Below are 17707 nucleotides of genomic sequence, written 5' to 3' on the forward strand. Positions count from 1 at the left end.
TGCTTATTGCAATGAAACTTACTCAGAATCTTAGAATCGTAGAGTCTGAAGGGCCCCCATGGGTCATCTAGTCCAACCCCTGCAATTCAGGAATAAGTGAAGGCACTTGGCTACCAGGGTGGTCAGAGATGGCCAGGATCCAGGCACAAGAGAGGGTTGCTGATGGTGACTGATGGCTACTAATGGTTTTTAAACATATTTTATACATAGTTTTGGTTCTATAAATGTTTAGTTGTATTTGAATGATTGGTTTTTCTATGTTTTTAGCAGTTCTTGCAAGCCACCTTGAGTCCTGTCAGGGGGAAAGGTGGGGTATTAATAAAATAAATAAAATAAAATAAAATAAAATAAAATAAAATAAAATAAAATAAAATAAAATAAAATAAAATAAAATAAAATAAAATAAAATAAAAAAGACACGATGAGTATGTTCTGTCTCCGCTGTTGGAGGCAGCAAAGCTTCTGAACAGGGCCTTTCCTGTGCTGGCTCCCCTTGTGGAACGCTCTCCCCAGGGAGGCCCGCCCTTCCTTGCAGGCCTCCTGAATCTTGCTCCAGCCTGCCCCTCCCTCCCTGCCCTTTCTACCTGCCTGCTCCCCGATTCCAGCACCCCTCCCTTCCATGGAGGGCTTTTGGGCTCACAGCATGGCAGCCAATCTATTCCCCAGCTAACTCTGGCCCTTGGGTTCCTGATGTGGCCCTCAGCATCCGTGGCTCTATGGAATCATAGAATTCTAGTGCTGGAAGGGTCATCCAGCCCAACCCCCTGCAATGAGGCCTCTCAACATAGGTCAATCAACTACACAGTCATATTTAGGTCCCCAACTTTCACCTGAGTAACAGACTCCTTGTAAAGTCTCTTCGCAAGGCATTATGCAACTTGCGCTGCTCCTGCAACCAGCTGCAAAACACGTGCCCATTAAGCCACAGGTTTGTGGCTTTCTGTGGAAGTAGAGGTTTCATGGCCCACCCAAGCAGGCCAGGTCTCTCCCCCCCCCAAACCCTCCCTGAGATTCATGGGACAACCCCAAGCCATTCTCAGGTCAGCCACACTGGATTTCCCTTCCCAACATCCTGGCCAGCTGCTCCATCTCAGGACGACCCACAGTCCACCCAACATGGTCCACCACCTCATACCTGCCCTGCTGCTCTTGGTCCCAGCCCTGCTCAGGCGGGCACTGCCAGGGCTCCTGCCAGCGTGCTGGGTGGGGTGCGAGACCCAGCGCCCTGGAGCCCCAGGCTCTCACCAGGAGCTTCCCTGGAGCCTTCTCCAGGGATCCCCCCCCCCCGCGCACTGGGGACATGCAGCTGCTCCCCTCCTGGGGATGGAGGAGAGCCTGGCAGCATCTCCAGCCCCCCGCCCCCCCCAGCCTGTCCTGCTTAAAGAACCCCAAGTCTTTCCTGTGAACTCGCCACTCCCCGACCTCCTGCCCTGGAGCTTCTTCCTCACCCGCTTCAAGACGGCAACAATTCTTCAAATTTATCACCCAATATGAATGATTCAGGAGCAGGCACGGCGCCAACATCCTCTCTTGTCATTTGGCTGAAACTCTGCAGAGTCTTTATAACCCACAAGGGCCCAGCGTGGTCGTCAGCGGGCCAAGGACCCAAGCGGAGCAGGAGGGGGCAGGCAGCCTCCCCCTCCCTCAAGCGCTTCTCCTTCTCAATGCCTCCTGCAGGACACTCCCAGACAGGCAGCCTCTAGAGCAGCTCAGCACCCCCCATTTCCCCCAGCACCTAGACTTGCAGAGTTGGAAGGGACCTCAGAGGACATCCAGTCCAACCCACTTCAATGACAGGGACCAGGTGGGCTGAGAGAGGCTGAGCGGCCGCTGTCTGCCCAGGAACAACCCACTGTGGGAGCAGAACATCAGAAGACCCAGCGGGACCTGGTCTAGCGTCCTCTTCCCAGAGCGGCCCAACGGGAAACCCTCAGGCAGGACCCGAGTGCGAGAGCCCACTCCCCTCTGCAGTTTCCAGCAACTGGGATTCAGAAGCATTTACAGCCTCCAACTTGCCAGCTCAGCTGGGGTGGGGGCGGCAGTCTTCTGAGACTGAGGGTCCCCCACGTGGCTTTCCTGGTCTGGGGGCAGGCTCCGGCTCCCCTTAACCCCCCCCTCCAGGCTGATCGATTCACTCAGAGAGCCTGAAGCATGCCCTGCCCAAGGAAGAATCCTTCCCATGGGGGGACGTTTAAAGCAACAAGAAGTCGCCCGACATGAACGCAAGGGAAGCATCTGCCAGTGGTCAGGAACAGGAGAAGCCAGGAGAGAGGAAGCACAGAATTGCCCAGGGAAGGGGAAAGGAGTTTCTGCCAGCTCATCAGAAAATGGCCCTGAGCAACTGTGCCCCACTAGGCTCAGCACCAAAGCGCAGGCCCGGCTCCCCCCGGGTGCCACCCACCCCTCCATCTCGAGGAGCAGCGGGCATTTGCCAGCACTGCTTCTGCCTCCCCCGACTCCCCAGGGACCCTTCCCCGTGCGGCTTCTGGCAATTGTGCCTCCTTCGGCTGAATCGCTCCCGTGGGACTCTTGCAAAGCCGGAAGCCCAGAGGGAGGAAGCCCCAGGTGGGCATGAACAAGGAAGCAGGGGAGCCGCCTGGCACGGCTGCGCCCACACAAGAAGCACCCCAAGCCCCCTCCGAGGAGAGGGGCGAGTCTCCCTGCCCCACGAGAGATCACTCCCAGCCCCAGCCGGGGGGGGGGGCACCTTCGCTCAAGAGGCACAGCCAAGCAGGCCAGAGCCACTTGGGTGCCTCTTTGGGTCTTGTGAGCGCAAGAGCTGCCTGGCTGCAAAGCGGCCTCCCAGGCCCAACAGGATAGGAGCCCAGGGAGCAGACTTCAGGCGAGGCCGGCCGTGGACCCCCGGCCTCACAGACTGGCAGCAAGGGCTCCCTGGGTTTCAGAGAGCAGTCTCTCCCAGGCCTGCCGGGGGACGCCAGAGATTGAACCCAGGCAGAAGAACACAAGGAGAGCCTGCAGGATCCGGCCAAGGGCCCTTCCAGCCCAGCATCCTCTTCTCACAGGGGCCAACCAGATGGACCCGAGCACAAAGGCAGCTCTCCCCTTCCGTGGTTTCCAGTCTCGGAGCACCTTCTACATGCCAGGCCCCTGCTCTGCCCCTGAGCCACAGCCCCTGGCAGCCACAAAGACACACTGCTGTGTGATGCCAGCATCTGAGAATCAAAGATTGACTGCCTCTGAAGATGGAGGCTCCCTTCAGCTGGTGATCATTGCAACGCATCCCCCCCCCCCCAAGCGCGAAGAACAGAGCAACAACACTGTGCTGGCGGGTGTGGGCAGGCACGTGCGTGGACACAGCCACACACTCTCTCTTACACGTGCCCAAGCACACACACGCGCGCACAGCCCCTCAGCAGGCAACAGACCCCATGCCAGATCCCACCAAAAGAGGCTTTCTTATTTATTAAATTTATATCTGCGCTTTCTTCCCAGCTGCCTCAAATTAGGAGCCCGACTCTGGGAGCCCGAAGTGGTCCAGTCAAGGACTTCCTCCTGCCCGCCCCTCGGAAGCCGAAGGGGGCAAAGCCAGCAGCCCCAGGGCACGGGAGCCACAGGAGGGGCGCTGCAGCCTCCCCTTCCCGCTTCTGCCATTCCAGGAAACACCTGGAGAAGGCACGCTCACAAAGGCAAACCCCGCGCCCAGAGAGAGAGCCGCCGCCCTGCTGCCCCCAGCAAGGCCCGGCCGGGGGGCGGGCGGGCGGGCAGCCCCAATCCAGGGGCAGCCGCCGGAGAGCGGCCCGGCTGAGCGCGGAGTTCCCGCGGCCGCGCAGAGTTGATCCGCACCCAACTTGGCCGCCCGCTGCCGCGCTCGCACGCCCAAGCAGCGCCAGCCTCGCCGCTTCCGCGCCTGCCAGTGCACGAGCAGGCGTGCCCCCGGCAGCACCAACTCCCAGCTCCACAGACACCAGCGCCCCACAAGCTGTGGGGCAACGGGCTGCTCCAGGCGGGGCGGGGCGGGGGCCCCCACAGCCAAGGAAAGCCGCTCTTCCCCCTCAATGCCAGGCGGGTGTCTCTGGAAGGAGCAGCGGCAGGTCAGCCAAAGCAGCAGCCCACCTCCCCCCCCCCTCCAAAAATGTGCTATTTTGTCCCTACCGAGACCGGGGAGCGCTCCGAAGGGTCTCCTCGCGAGGGTCCAGCAGATGGAGGGAAGCGAGCGGACTCCGAAGCCCCGCAGAGCCCGGCAGCTCCTTGCCAGGAGATCAAAGTCAAATTTACCAGAAACCGATTAAAAATAAACATGGAACGGCTCGGTCTCTGCCTCTCATCCGCACGTGCGGGGACTGGGAACATCCACAGGCGGGGACGGAGCGGGGAGAGGAGGGCAGACCTGGACGGGGATCGTGCGTGCGGGGGGGGCGTAAATCCCCCCTAGACCACCGCAAGAAGCATCCCCTGCAATCCAGGTGAGGGGTCCTGGTGCTACCTGGGCGGCACTGCAGAAGACTTGGAAGTCTCCAGCGGGGGCGGGGGGGGGGTCCCTCTCTGGCCACGCTTGCTCAGGTGAAGAACTGCCTGGCCCTCCTGCCCGCAGGACCCCCCCCCCGACCAGGACTTGCTCCTCTTCGCCAGAAGAAGGGCCCCCCAGAGACAGCACACGCAGACAGAATGGCTCAGTGGCCCCCTTCCTGGGGGGAGCATCTGCTGACCAGTCCAGCCCAGCGCCCCCCAAAGTGGTGCGTCGAGGGAGAGTGGGCCCTGCCACAGTCAGCCCCCCCACACACACCTTTGGCTGGGCACACTTTAGATGCCCCACCCTCGCTAAGGACTCCTCCCCAAAATGACTTTCTCCTAACTGCGGGGTGCGCCCCCCCCCCGGAGAGCAGGGGGAATCCCAAAGATGCCCCACAGCGTCCAGAGAACCAAATGTCCCAAGCAGACGGCCCCCCAACCTGTCATTCCCCAAAGAATTGTGAAGGGGCGCCCCAGAGTCTAGGCAAGGGCAGGATGCTTGGGGTGGGGGCTCTTGGTTATGCGGGGGAGGGCTGGCAAGGCTCCTCTCTCCAAGGCCCAAAACCACCCCATGGGAGGGGGGAGGGGCAAGCAAGAATTCCAAAGGGACCCCTCCCGGCACGAGCCCCCTTCTTTCCGCTCCCGGGCAGACCCCGTCTCTCGCGCAGGGGCAAGCCGGCCAGGACCCTCCCCGCTTGCGGCCCCCCCTGTTCCGCCCATGTCCCCCCAGTCTGGCCGAGGGTCCCCAGCCAACCAGCCGGGCTCCGGCCAGGGCCTCTGCTGGGCGACCGGAGGCGGGACGGGGAGGCACGTGAAGCGAACCGCGGCTGCCGTCGGAACAAGAAGCGAGCTTTCGAAAGCCGCGGCTCCCGAGCGAGCCAAGGCAGCCTTTCCAGCCCCGCGACACCCCTGCGAGGTAGGTCCGGCTGAGAAGCAGCAATGGAAGGAGAGGGGATTTTAATCCAGGCTTCGGGGGGGACCCTCCCCGCAGACTAACGGGGCCCCACCCGAAGGCCTGGCACCGGAGCGCCCGGTTCTTCTCCCGAGGTTACCTGGCGGCGGCAGGCCCGGCTAGGGGCGCGCGAGCAAGGCGAAGGGTTGCCCCCACAGGGGCCTCGCCCTCCCGAAAGGGGGCGCCGCCCCGAGGGACAGGGGCCCAGCGACGCCCCCAGCCCACCAAGGGGCCTGGGGCCGTCCCCTCCGGGAGCAGCGCTGTCGACGAGAGCGGCGGAGGCGGTGCCAAAGTTTGCCGGGCGGCGGCGGAAAGTTGCGCTCCTCGGCGGCGGCGGCGACGCCCTCCGCTGCTGCCCGACGGGGCGGGCGCCCACCTCCCGGCGCGGCGGCGGCGGCTGCTCTTACCTGGGCGGCGGGCGATGCTCCGGCGACAGCTCCTCTCGTGGCGGCGGCATCGGCACCGGCTCAGCGCCGCGGTGGCGGCGGCGGGCGGAGCGCGAGGCGAGCTGCAGCCGGCACGACGCGAGGCCAGCCCTCCGTTCGCCTCGCCCAGCCCCGGCGCCGCTGGAGCGCGCAGAGCGCACGGCCCGGGGATCCGCGAGCTCAGCTTCGCCCGCCGCCGGGGACGAAGGCGGCGGCGGCGCGCGGAGAGAAGGGAGCTCGGCGGGCGGCGGGGGCGGCACCCGGCACGGAGCCACGGGGACGGGCGGCCGGGACTGGCGCCGCCGCAGGACGAGCAGGAGGCGGAGGAGAGAGCCTCGTGCGCCCCGCTCCGGCCCGGCTTCTCCGCCGCCCGGGGCCCTTCTCCGCCCGCCCCCCACCGGCAACCGGAGGGGCTGCGCCCGCTCCCTGGCGCCCTCTGGCGCCGACGGCGGCTCTTCCACGGCGGCTCTTTGGCTCCCTCCAGCGGCGACGGGGCGCCGCGCTGCTCGCCTTCGTGCTCTGCCCGCTGTGCCCCGTCGAGCCCGCGCGGCGGGCGCCCTCCCCGTCGCCAAACACCCCGCGCTCTCTGCGCAGAAAGAGGCTGCCCGGGCGGACAAGCTCCTCCTCCTGCTCCGCTCTTTCCGCGCGGAAGGCTGAGCGCTCTGCACGCGCTCAAGAGCACGCCCGCCATTCTTCTTAGGGGTCCCGGCCCGCGCTTCCTCGAGGGCTAAGCGTCCGAGGGTGTTGGGCGGGACGGAAACCGAGTCTTTCATGGGCGCCGTAGCCGAGAGAGCCGCCTCTGGCGCCCCCCACCCCGTCCCCAATCTCTCTCCTCCGGACCCCCCAACGGCAGGAGCAGCTGCCCAGTAGCAAGACCTCTGCCTGTTTCTCCGGGGTTAGGTACCTTTAAGGACGAAGCAAGTAAACGCGTGTCACGCGGGAACGGCGGCAGTGGAGCGCGGCTTGGCTGCCCAGTGTTGATTCTGCGTCACGTGTGAACGGTGCTTGCCGCGCCGTGGGCCAGGAGCGGGTCGGGCCAGGCGAGAGGCCGCTCACTGCCGGTGTCGCAGCGCCCCCTGCGGGCACAAGGAGAACGAGCCTGCCCAGCCTCCTTTCCGCGCTCTTGGCCTGCGTCTCCTTCGTGGTCAGGCGGGAACCACTCGCCCTCCGACGGGGAACGCAGCGCTTCTGTCCATGAGGGTAGCCAGGAATTGGGGGGGGGGGATCAAACCCTTTGTTAGGGGGGTCTGAACCTCAATTTGCTATATACATTTTTATTGCATTTTACTGATTTGAGGGAGCAGCTGCTCCTCCCTGCCCCCCCCCCACTGCTAAGCCCATGTTTCAGCCCCCTCCCCAAAAAAGGCTTAATGCCGGAAAGCCTCCTGCTCTGCTGCTGACTATTTTCCCACTGGGCGACCTTGGAGGTTTTCTTCAGAGGTCGGATCATGGCCACCTCTCAGGGATGCTCTAGTCGCGGTTCCTGCGTTGCAGGGGGGGGGGGGGGGGCTAGATGATCCTCAGGATCCCTTCCAGCTCCATAGTTCTGTGATTCTGGAGAAGCAAGGAGGTGGGAGAGTCCCCCCCCCAGCCAATTTTCAGGAAAGAGGAGGAGCAGCTTTGATGTCCCAGGGAGGGCAGAAGGAGAAAGGGGGAGCCATACAATTTATAGAACTCCTTCCTAGCATGGGTGTAGCCAGGATTTATGTTGGGGGGGGCAGGGCTTGGTTGGGAGGCAGGACTTTTGTTGGGGGGGCAGAACCGACGTGATTGGTCAGTTAAGTATTTCCATTGTTTTACTTGATCTCCCCCTTGGCTATGCCCATGCTTCCTGGGCTGCCCCTAAGACTCAAATCCTGCCCAAGAGGCCCAAGCCAGGACTGCCCTCTTTCCTGGGCATGAGAGGCACCCCCTCCTCAAATTAATATCCTTGGCAGTCAGAGGAGACGGGAGCAGCTTTGTCCAGGGGGAGCCATCTGGCATTGGAAAGGGCTCTGGTGGTCCCCTTGCTACCCCTCTCCCCACCTCATCAGAAGAGCCCTGGGGCTGGTGCAGATCCAGCACCTTCTCCTCACAGCAGCCCAGCAGGTGCCCCAGAGGCGAGAAGCCTGCAAGCAGGACTTGAGGACAAGGATTCCAGGAAATGGTACCCGGAAGCATCACTGGTGGGGAGGCAGAGCAGAGCCATCCTGGCCAGGGCCTTCTGGGAGGGGCTGAGGAGAGGAAGAGGCCCTCCTCCTCCTCCCCATTCCCCAGGGGAGCTCTGTGGGGCAGGAGGAGGCAGCCTTGGCAAACAGCCCCACCTACCCACTCCTCTTCCAGGCGCTGCTGCCATGAATTCCTGAGGACCCCAAATGCATCTCTCTTCCTTGTCAAATGGAAGCAGCTCACCCTGCCCCCCCCCCGACTCTGTCTCCACAGATGGCTCCCCACTTTGTGTGGGCAGGACCCAAGGCAGGACCCCACCCCCAGGAGTCCTCTTGCTGGGCGGTGGCTGCTCCTGGCCTTCTCCTCCCCCCCCCCACCCAACCTCTCTTTTCTTTTTCTGCTCCTTTGTCTGCCGGAATTGAAAGTCAAAGGCTTCCTTCAACTTGCAGAGGCTGCTTTCATCTCTCCTGCTCATTGGGAAAGCTGCTCTGACTGAAGGACCGTGGCACGAACTCCTCAAGGCCTGTTTGAAGAGGCTGCAGACACCCCAGAAGAGGCGCTTCCTGGCCCCAGGCATGGAGAGGAGTCCCAATGCTGAACGCAGGGCAGGCGGGGGGGGGGGTTGTGTTGTGTTTTGTTTTAAATATTTCTTATCCCGCAGAGGAAGAGGAAGAGTTCAGCCAGAAGCGAGGAGCTCTTGCTGGAGTGATGGCTTGCCCCCACAAGGCACCAGGAAAGGGGGGTCTCCCATCCCCTGACCCACCCCTGCGGGAGTGGGGGATGGGTGCCTGCCAGGGAGGCAGTGGGGTGGGGGCTGCTGTGTTCTGGAGGGCTTCTTCCCATAATGGACATCATACACATTTAATAATAATAACGTTGGAAGATTCAGGGCAGCTAAAAGGAAGCCCTTTTTCATGCAGCGCAGAGGCAGACCAGACCAGGGCACTTGCTCCCCCAGAAGGCAGAGATGGCTTTGGAAGAGGACTGGAGCAAGCCAGGAGGGCTGGGCTCTGCCTCCACAGCTGGAGACCCCAGGGCTTCTGAATGCCATTCCTTGAAAAGCAAGTGAGGGCTCGCATTCTGCTCCCTGGTTTTCCAGAGGTGTCTGGTTGGCCACTGAGAGAACTGGATGCTGGGTGTTTTTAGCAGAGGTAGGTGATCATCTGTAATGTATGATCTAGCGGAGATTCCTGCGCTGCAGGGGGTTGGGCTTGATGACCTTTGGGATCCCTTCCATCTTGACAATGCTATGATTCTATGGCTAGCTGGGTCCCCGTTGGCCTGACTCGGCTGCAGCCATGCTCTCCTTCCACCCAGCCAGCATTGGTGCCAGGAGGCAGCTGGGCTGGCTTTCCTGGCCCAGCCAGAGCCCGGAGAGGCTGCTCCTCACCCAGGGCACCTTGCCAGGGCTCTCAAGGGCCCTCTTCCATTCAGTCCAGCAGTGACCCTGTTCCTTGGCAGAAGGGAGATGCCAGTGTGGCCTGGGGAAGCCTCCGGTGCCACACCAGAGCAGTCTGGGGCACTGCAGCCCTTCCCTGGTTTGCCTTGCAGAAACGGGGGGGGGGGCTGCAATGGAGACCCCCTGCTTTCAGCCTCCACCTACATCACACCAGCAGTCCTTCTGTATCCCAGCTGCCGGAAACTGCAGGAGGAGAGAGGGCTCTTCTGCCCAGGATTTGCTCACTGGTTTCTCATAGACAGTCACTGGGCCAACATTCAGGTGAGAACAGGGTGCTGGGCTGGGTGACCTGATCCTGCAGGCTCTTCTGACGTGCTTGGAAGCTGCCTGCTGGGGATGGGGAGCTGGCCTTGTTGCCAGGGGATCCGCAGCCTCTGTGCCCGCCTCCCCGCCCACCTTGTCTGCGTGATTGATGAGCAGGGAGGCAGCTGCGCCAGCCGTGGCGTCCGCCTGGGAAAAGGTTTCTGCAGGGCCTGTCCTGCTCTCTGCTGCTGCTCAGGGGCACCCGTGGGGGCTCCCTTTGGGGTTCTGCCTCCCCCAGCTTCCTGCTTGGCACCCAAGGCAAATCTGCCTCGCCAGCATTCCTCTCTGGCCTGCATCCCTCACTGTGGCCTCCATGCCTCTGCAGGAGGTCTGTCAGTCCCCAGTATATGTCCTTTAAGCCTTCAGATTGCCCACCAGTGTGTGAAAGAACTTTGCAGTGAGTGGCGTTCTCTGGGGAGATTCCCCTGCCCTCCCACCTCCATTCCTCGCCAAGCAAGCCCTGCTATCCACAAAAGCAAGCCTCTCTCCTGTGGACTGGCCCTTGTGGTGGTCATACAATTGTAAATTTGGAAGGGACCCTGAGGGTCATCCAGTCCAGCCCCCTGCAATGCAGGGATCTCAGCTCAAGCATCCCGGACAGATGGCCATCCAACCTCTGCTTCCCAACCTCCAAGGAAGGCGAGGCCACAAACTCCCAAGGGAATCAAAACCAAGGGAAGAGACAGTGCCTGCACACCTCCGGTGGACATTCTCTGGAACAGGAATTGAGCTGACCTGCTACCTGCCTGGCCTTGACTGCTGTTGTGCATCCACTGCTCTCGACTGGCTCTGCCCATCGCACTTTGCAATGCCTCACACCAAGAATTTGCTTCCAGAACATCAAGCCCCTGTTGCCACTCTGCTCTCCTCCTTTTCCTGGAAGACATTCCATTACCTCTTTGATCTTCCCACACAAGTGAAACCCGCCTCTCTGGAGACACCTGTGGCATTTGTGGTTGCCTGGCTGCTTCTGGCCACTGACTCCAGTGGCAGGCAAAGGAATTTAGATCAGCTGAAGGCTGGTGATGGCTACTGGTCATGGCGGCTGTGTTCTCCCTCCAGAATCACAAGCGGGGAAAGTGCTGCTGTGCTCAGCACATAAGAATATCAGGCGAGTCTGCTGGATCAGACCAATGGCCCAGCTAGTCCCCACAGGGTCTGGCCACAAGGTTCAGGGGGGAGCCTGCAACAACAGCCCCCGCCCACCTGGGATTCCCAGCAACTGCCTTTCAGAGGCCTAATGCCGTTTTCACAGCTGGCTCAGGTATGGAGGCTGATTTGAGGGACAAGTTCCCTAGTTAGAAGATCAGCAATTTCACATCTGAGTTCTTTGAGAGCTCTCAGGTGGATGCCATCTGGACCTGGCGATTCGTCAGTATTTATTTTGCCTATTAGACCTAGAATTTAATCTCTCGTCACCGCTATCTGCCTCAGTTCTGCAGACTCCTCTCCTGCAAAAATTAATTCAGGCACTGGGATCGGCCCTGCATCTTCCATTTCCAGGACAGGTGCAAAGAAAGTCAGCTTCTCTGCCATCTCCTTATCCTCCTTTGGTCCTCCTTGGACTCCCTGGTCATCGAAGAGTCCAACCACGTCCTGCTACTAATGTACCGAAATAACTCCTTGTTCTTGGTCCTTATGTTTCTAGCGATGCACTCCTCAAATTCATCATTATTCTTACAATTGATTACTTGCCCTTCACCCTAAGGTCCCAGGGCAGGTAACAACAATTAAAACACAACATTCATATTCAAACACAATATTGCACAATATTAAAAACTGTTTAAAGCAACTTAAAATGATAAAAAAGGCATCCCTTATTCTGGCAGCCCTTATTGTCTGCTTGCACATCATTATTAATATTATTATTAATATTATTATTATTATTATTATTATTTTGCCAAAGTTTTTATTCATATAGAGTTAGAAAGGACCCACGGGTCATCTAGTCCAGCCCCCTGCAATGCAGGAATCTCAGCTCAAGCATCCAGGACAGGTGGCCCTCCAAGCTCTTGCTTAAAAACCTCCAAGGAAGGTGAGTCCACCAGCTCTCGTGGGAGCCTTTTCCACTGTCAAACAGCTCTCACTGTCAAAAAGTTTCCAACTGTTTAGTCGGAATCTCCTTTCTTGCAACTTGAAGCCACTGGTTTGAGTCTTACCCTCCACAGCAGGAGAAAAGAAGCTTCCTCCATCTTCCATGCGACAGCCCTTGAGATATTTGAAGGTGGCTATCATATCTCTTCACAGTCTCCTCTTTTCCAGGTTAAACATACCCAGCTCCTTCAACCATTCCTCATCAGGCTTGGTTTCCAGACCAGTGATCGTCTTGGTTGGCCTCCTCTGCACACCTTCCAGCTTTTCAACATCCTTCTTAAATTGTGGTGCCCAGAATTGGACATGGTATTCCAGATGTTTGTCTGACCAAGCCAGAATAGAGCAGGACTATGACTCCCCTTGATCTGGACACTAGACTTCTGTTGATGCAGCCCAGAGTAACATTAGCTTTCTTTACTGCTGCATCACACTGTTGACTCATGTTCAGCTTGTGTTCCACCAAGACACCTAGATCCTTTTCATGTGCACTGCTAGTAAGCCAGGTGTCCCCCATCCTATATTTGTGCATCTGGTTCTTGCTGCCTAAGTGCAAAACCTTGCATTTGTCCCTACTGAAATTAATTTTGTTAGCTTGAACACAGTTCTCCAATCTGTTACGGTCATTTTGAATATGGATTATGTCTTCTGCAGCATTAGCTACCCCTCCCAGTTTGGTATCATCTGCAAATTGGATGAGCACACCCTCAATTCCTTCATTAAGTCATTTATAAAGACGTTGAACAACAATGGGCCCAGAACAGAACCCTGTGGCACCCCACTTGTCACTTTTTCCCAGGACGACAAGGAACCATGAATGAGTCCTCTTTGGGTTCAGTCAGTCAACCAGCTACAAATCCACCTAACAGTTAATCTCACCCAGCCCACATTTTACCAGCTTCTCTGCAAGAATATCGTGGGGGACTTTGTCAAAAGCCTTACTGAAATCAAGATGCACTATGTCCACAGCATTCCCCTGATCCACCAAGTTTGTAATTCCATTTAAAAAAAGAAATCAGATTGGTCTGTCATGACTTATTTTTGAGAAACCCCTGCTGGGTCTTAGTAATCACAGCATCCTTTTCTAAATGCTCACAGAACGACTGCTGTTTTTAGGACCTTCCCTGGTATTGATGTCAAGGTGTCAAGCTCACCACTTGGTAGTTCCCTGGGTTTTCTTTTCTTTCTTTTTTTCTTCTTCTTCTTCTTCTTTTTTTTGGTGTTTTTTTTTTTTTTTTTTTGCCTTTTTGAAGATGGGGACAACATTTGCCCGCCTCCAGTCTGTAGGGACCTTCCCTGGTCTCCCAAGAATTCTCAAAAATAATAGACAAATGCTCTGAAATTACATCCACAAGCTCCTTTAGTACCCTTGGAGATTTGAATTCATTTAAGTATCTAGGTATTCCTTTACTGCCTCTTTTCTTGGGCTGCAGCTCCCTCCTTACACCATTTATTCTCTTATCACCAGGTTGGGCATCACTTTCCCTTTGGGTGAAGACAGAGGTAAAGTAGGTGTTGAGGAGTTCCGCCTTTTCTCTGTCCCCCAAGAGCATTTCTCCGTCTTCCCCACACAGAGGACCTTCCACTTCCTTGTTCTTCCTCTTACTTCAGATATAGCCAAAGAAACCTTTTTTATTATTATTTCTAATTTCTCCTGCAAGCCTGAGCTCATTTTGAGCTTTAGCCAGCCTGACTTCCCCCCTGCAACTGTGGGCTACTTGTGTCTACTCCTCCTTTGTGATTTTCCCTTTCTTCCATTTCTTATGCATGCCCTTCTTAACATCTCTAAGTTCCTTATGCAGCCACAGTGGTTCCCTTAGATGCCTCCAACTTTCCTTTCTTGTTGGTGTTGTCTGCGTTTGGGCCTTCAATATTTCTCCTTTTAGAAACTCCCATCCTTCTTGGACTCCCTTCTCATTGAGTATTTCTGACCATGGGATCACACCCAGTAGCTTCTTCAGCTTTTCGAAATTGGCCTTCTTAAAGCCCAGAGTGTGTGTCCGGCTACACTCAGCTTTCCCTTCCTTTTTGTTCTCCTCCATATTTTTAAGGACGCCTTCCTTCCTGCCTGCTGCAGCTTCTCTGCCTCTGCCTGTTGACCACTCTTGCCCCCTTGGCCTCCCGGTGCCTGACCTGCTCTGCGGTCTACACTCCACTTGACCTCCTCAGATTGAGTTCTTAAACAACTCCCAAGCCTTGGAGTGATTTGACCCTCTTGACTTTGCCTTCCAATTTTCCCTTTTACCAATCTCCTCATTTGGGGGACATTTCCTCTCTTGAAATCGCAGGCGACCATGTTGGATTTTCTTGGCAATTGGCCATTTACTTGTATATCCAGTTTAATAGCTCTGTGGTCCCTGCTCCCAGCTGGTTCAGCAACAATTACGCCTGGCACCAGGTCCTGGAGCCACTCCGGTTTAGGTCCAGGGTGTCCTGCCTAGAACATGCTTGTAGCCAGTCCATGTGAGGGTAGGTGAAGTCGCCCCTCACTGCCTTGTCTCTTCTTTCAGGTGCTTCCATTAGTCGCCTCCAGATCTCCAGGAGCATTTTCATTAGGGGATGATAGCACAGCACAGCCCTAAATGTCTCTTGGGGTTTGGCATCTCCAAGAAAGATTCTGCAGGGAGGGTCTGCCCCTTTGGGGATTTCTGTCTGGCAGGACCCCACCCCCTCTTGGACGGGCAGAGTGACACCCCCTCCAGCGCACCCTGCGCTGTCCTTCCGATGGAGCTGGCTCTCTGGCAAGCACACACCCCATGCCTGTTCCACATTTGGCACTGGGGAGCCGAGAGGACTTCCCCAATCGTCATTCTCCCCGAGTGCCAAGGCGTTTGCAGGCTCCGCGGAGCAGTCGTATGATTAGATTCCTAGGCCTTTATGAATAATTTGTTGTGCAATTACAAAGCAAATATTTAATTGAACTTTATGTAAAATGTGCTGCTGAATCTCCTGTGGCTTTGGGGTGGGGGATGTGCCCGGTGCCAGCATCCACTGTGAAGCATCACCAGCAGGCCCCCTCCCTCCCTCCCTCCCTCCCTTCCTTCCTCCCCCCCCCCCCATTTGCTCCGGGGAGCCTGGATGGTCCTGCTGAGCCAGGTGCAGGGAGCTGCCCATCTGGGCCTGGAAGGATGCGCCCAGGCAGCCCCCCAGCCCTAGCCTGCTCTGTTGGCTGGCAAAGGGGAGGGGTGGCATCTCCCTCCCTCCCTCCCTGGGCACCCCAGGGTCTCTCTTCTGCCTCCTAGGCAAGCCCAGAGCAGGCCCTGCCTTTCCACCTCTGAAGGTCTCTGTGCTCCCAGGCTGAGCCCACCAGGCTCCCCATTCAAAGCCCTTCGTGGCAGAGAGCCCCTTTCCAGTTATTAAAAGTCCAGCAGTCTTCCCTTTCCCCAACCATGCACTGCTTCACAGACCAAAAAAATAGTCCCTCTCAGAGAATTCGAACACGAGGTGTAGACACCTTTGAAGGTGCCCATCCCATGCCTGGCTGGTGAGGGTTGCCGTGGCAGAGTCTGGGCCAAGAGTCCTGGGTCTGTTGGGTGCAGGATGGTGCCATCATAGGGCAAGCAAGTCTTCAGCACAAGGTACAGGGGCTGGCTGTCCTGCCCTGACCCCACAGCCAGTGAGTCCCCTGCTAGTGGCAGCAGAGGTCCATTTCCATGGATCAAGAGGGCACAGGACACCCTCCCAGGGCTCTCTGCTCATGGTCACGCACTCAGCCAACTCAGCACAAAGTTGGCCTCCGCATGCAGAAGGTGGGGGGCATACTTGCCACCTCCCACATCAGATCCTGGGCCAAGAGAGCAGGAACGCCCCCCCCCCTTACAAGTCAGAGGAGGAGATGGATGGAGAGCAGGATGGATCTGCTCTGAAGAGAGAAGAGCTGAGCCCCCTCTGGCCAACAGGGAGAGAGTTGCACAGAGAGCTGGATTGAGGTTGGATGCAGCCCTCAGCTCCTGAAGGTAATGGGGCCCTTTCTATGTCCAGCTATCCTTTGTCAACAAAACAACAAATTGTCGCTGTTTTTTGTGTTGAATATGTGCTAGATGGTAATTTATGGTCCTAATAGGTATCTAAAGCCATTTGCACCCTATATAAAGAAATCATAGAATCATAGAGTTGGAAGAGACCACAAGGGCCATCGAGTCCAACCCCCTGCCAAGCAGGAAACACCATCAGAGCACTCCTGACATATGGCTGTCAAGCCTCTGCTTAAAGACCTCCAAAGAAGGAGACTCCACCACACTCCTTGGCAGCAAATTCCACTGTCGAACAGCTCTTACTGTCAGGAAGTTCTTCCTAATGTTTAGGTGGAATCTTCTTTCTTGTAGTTTGGATCCATTGCTCCGTGTCCGCTTCTCTGGAGCAGCAGAAAACAACCTTTCTCCCTCCTCTATATGACATCCTTTTATATATTTGAACATGGCTATCATATCACCCCGTAACCTCCTCTTCTCCAGGCTAAACATGCCCAGCTCCCTTAGCCGTTCCTCATAAGGCATCGTTTCCAGGCCTTTGACCATTTTGGTTGCCCTCCTCTGGACACGTTCCAGTTTGTCAGTGTCCTTCTTGAACTGTGGTGCCCAGAACTGGACACAGTACTCCAGGTGAGGTCTGACCAGAGCAGAATACAGTGGCACTATTACTTCCCTTGATTTAGATGCTATACTCCTATTGATGCAGCCCAGAATTGCATTGGCTTTTTTAGCTGCCGCGTCACACTGTTGGCTCATGTCAAGTTTGTGGTCAACCAAGACTCCTAGATCCTTTTCACATGTACTGCTCTCAAGCCAGGTGTCACCCATCTTGTATTTGTGCCTCTCATTTTTTTTGCCCAAGTGCAATACTTTACATTTCTCCCTGTTAAAATTCATCTTGTTTGTTTTGGCCCAGTTCTCTAATCTGTCAAGGTCGTTTTGAAGTGTGATCCTGTCCTCTGGGGTGTTAGCCACCCCTCCCAGTTTGGTGTCATCTGCAAATTTGATCAGGATGCCCTTGAGTCCATCATCCAAGTCGTTGATAAAGATGTTGAATAAGACCGGGCCCAAGACAGAACCCTGTGGCACCCCACTAGTCACTCTTCTCCAGGATGAAGAGGAACCATTGATGAGCACCCTTTGGGTTCGGTCAGTCAGCCAGTTACAAATCCACTGAGTGGTAGCATAGTCAAGTCCGCATTTTACCAGCTTCTTTACAAGAATATCATGGGGCACCTTGTCAAATGCCTTGCTGAAATCAAGGTAGGCTACATCCACTGCGTTCCCTTCATCTACCAGGGTTGTAATTCTGTCAAAAAACGAGATCAGGTTAGTCTGACATGACTTATTTTTCAGAAATCCATGCTGACTATTGGTGATCACAGCATTCCTTTCTAGGTGCTCACAGACTGTTTGCTTAATGATCTGCTCCAGAATCTTCCCTGGTATTGATGTCAGACTGACTGGGCGGTAATTATTTGGGTCCTCTCTTTTCCCCTTTTTGAAAATAGGTACAGTCTGCCGGGACTTCGCCTGTTCTCCAGGAATTCTCAAAGATGACTGCCAGTGGTTCTGAGATCACATCTGCCAATTCTTTTAATACTCTTGGATGCAGTTCATCTGGCCCTGGAGACTTGAATACATCTAAACTAGCCAAGTATTCTTGTACTATCTCCTTAGTTATTCTGGGCTGTGTTTCCTCTGCTGAATCATTTGCTCCAAATTCTTCAGGTCGGGCATTGTTTTCTTTATCGGAGAAGACTGAGGCAAAGAAGGCATTGAGGAGTTCAGCCCTTTCTGTGTCCCCTGTTTGCATTTCACCATCTTCTCCTCTGAGTGACCCCACTGTTTCTTTGTTCTTCCTTTTGCTACGAACATACCCATAAAA

At 56.5% G+C, this 17707-nt stretch overlaps 2 protein-coding genes across 4 annotated transcripts in view; one reads left to right on the forward strand and one right to left on the reverse strand.

Annotated features, from left to right (window-relative positions):
- CDH22 (cadherin 22) overlaps positions 1 to 6830 on the reverse strand; it is an 87471-nt gene extending 80641 nt beyond the window's left edge. The window contains exon 1 of one of the 3 annotated variants that reach the window (XM_028735722.2): positions 6752 to 6830. The gene's annotated coding sequence lies outside the window, so the exon portion shown is untranslated. Of the gene's footprint in view, positions 1 to 4113; positions 4313 to 5829; positions 6138 to 6751 lie in introns of those variants that run through there. The other 2 variants (XM_028735720.2, XM_028735723.2) reach the window with 2 other exon arrangements.
- The window catches only part of SNRPB (small nuclear ribonucleoprotein polypeptides B and B1), a 393907-nt gene that overhangs the window by 317182 nt on the left and 59018 nt on the right, over positions 1 to 17707 (forward strand). The window lies entirely within an intron of this gene.

The sequence above is a fragment of the Podarcis muralis genome, chromosome 5, assembly GCF_964188315.1.
Source record: "Podarcis muralis chromosome 5, rPodMur119.hap1.1, whole genome shotgun sequence".
Lineage (NCBI taxonomy): Eukaryota > Metazoa > Chordata > Lepidosauria > Squamata > Lacertidae > Podarcis > Podarcis muralis.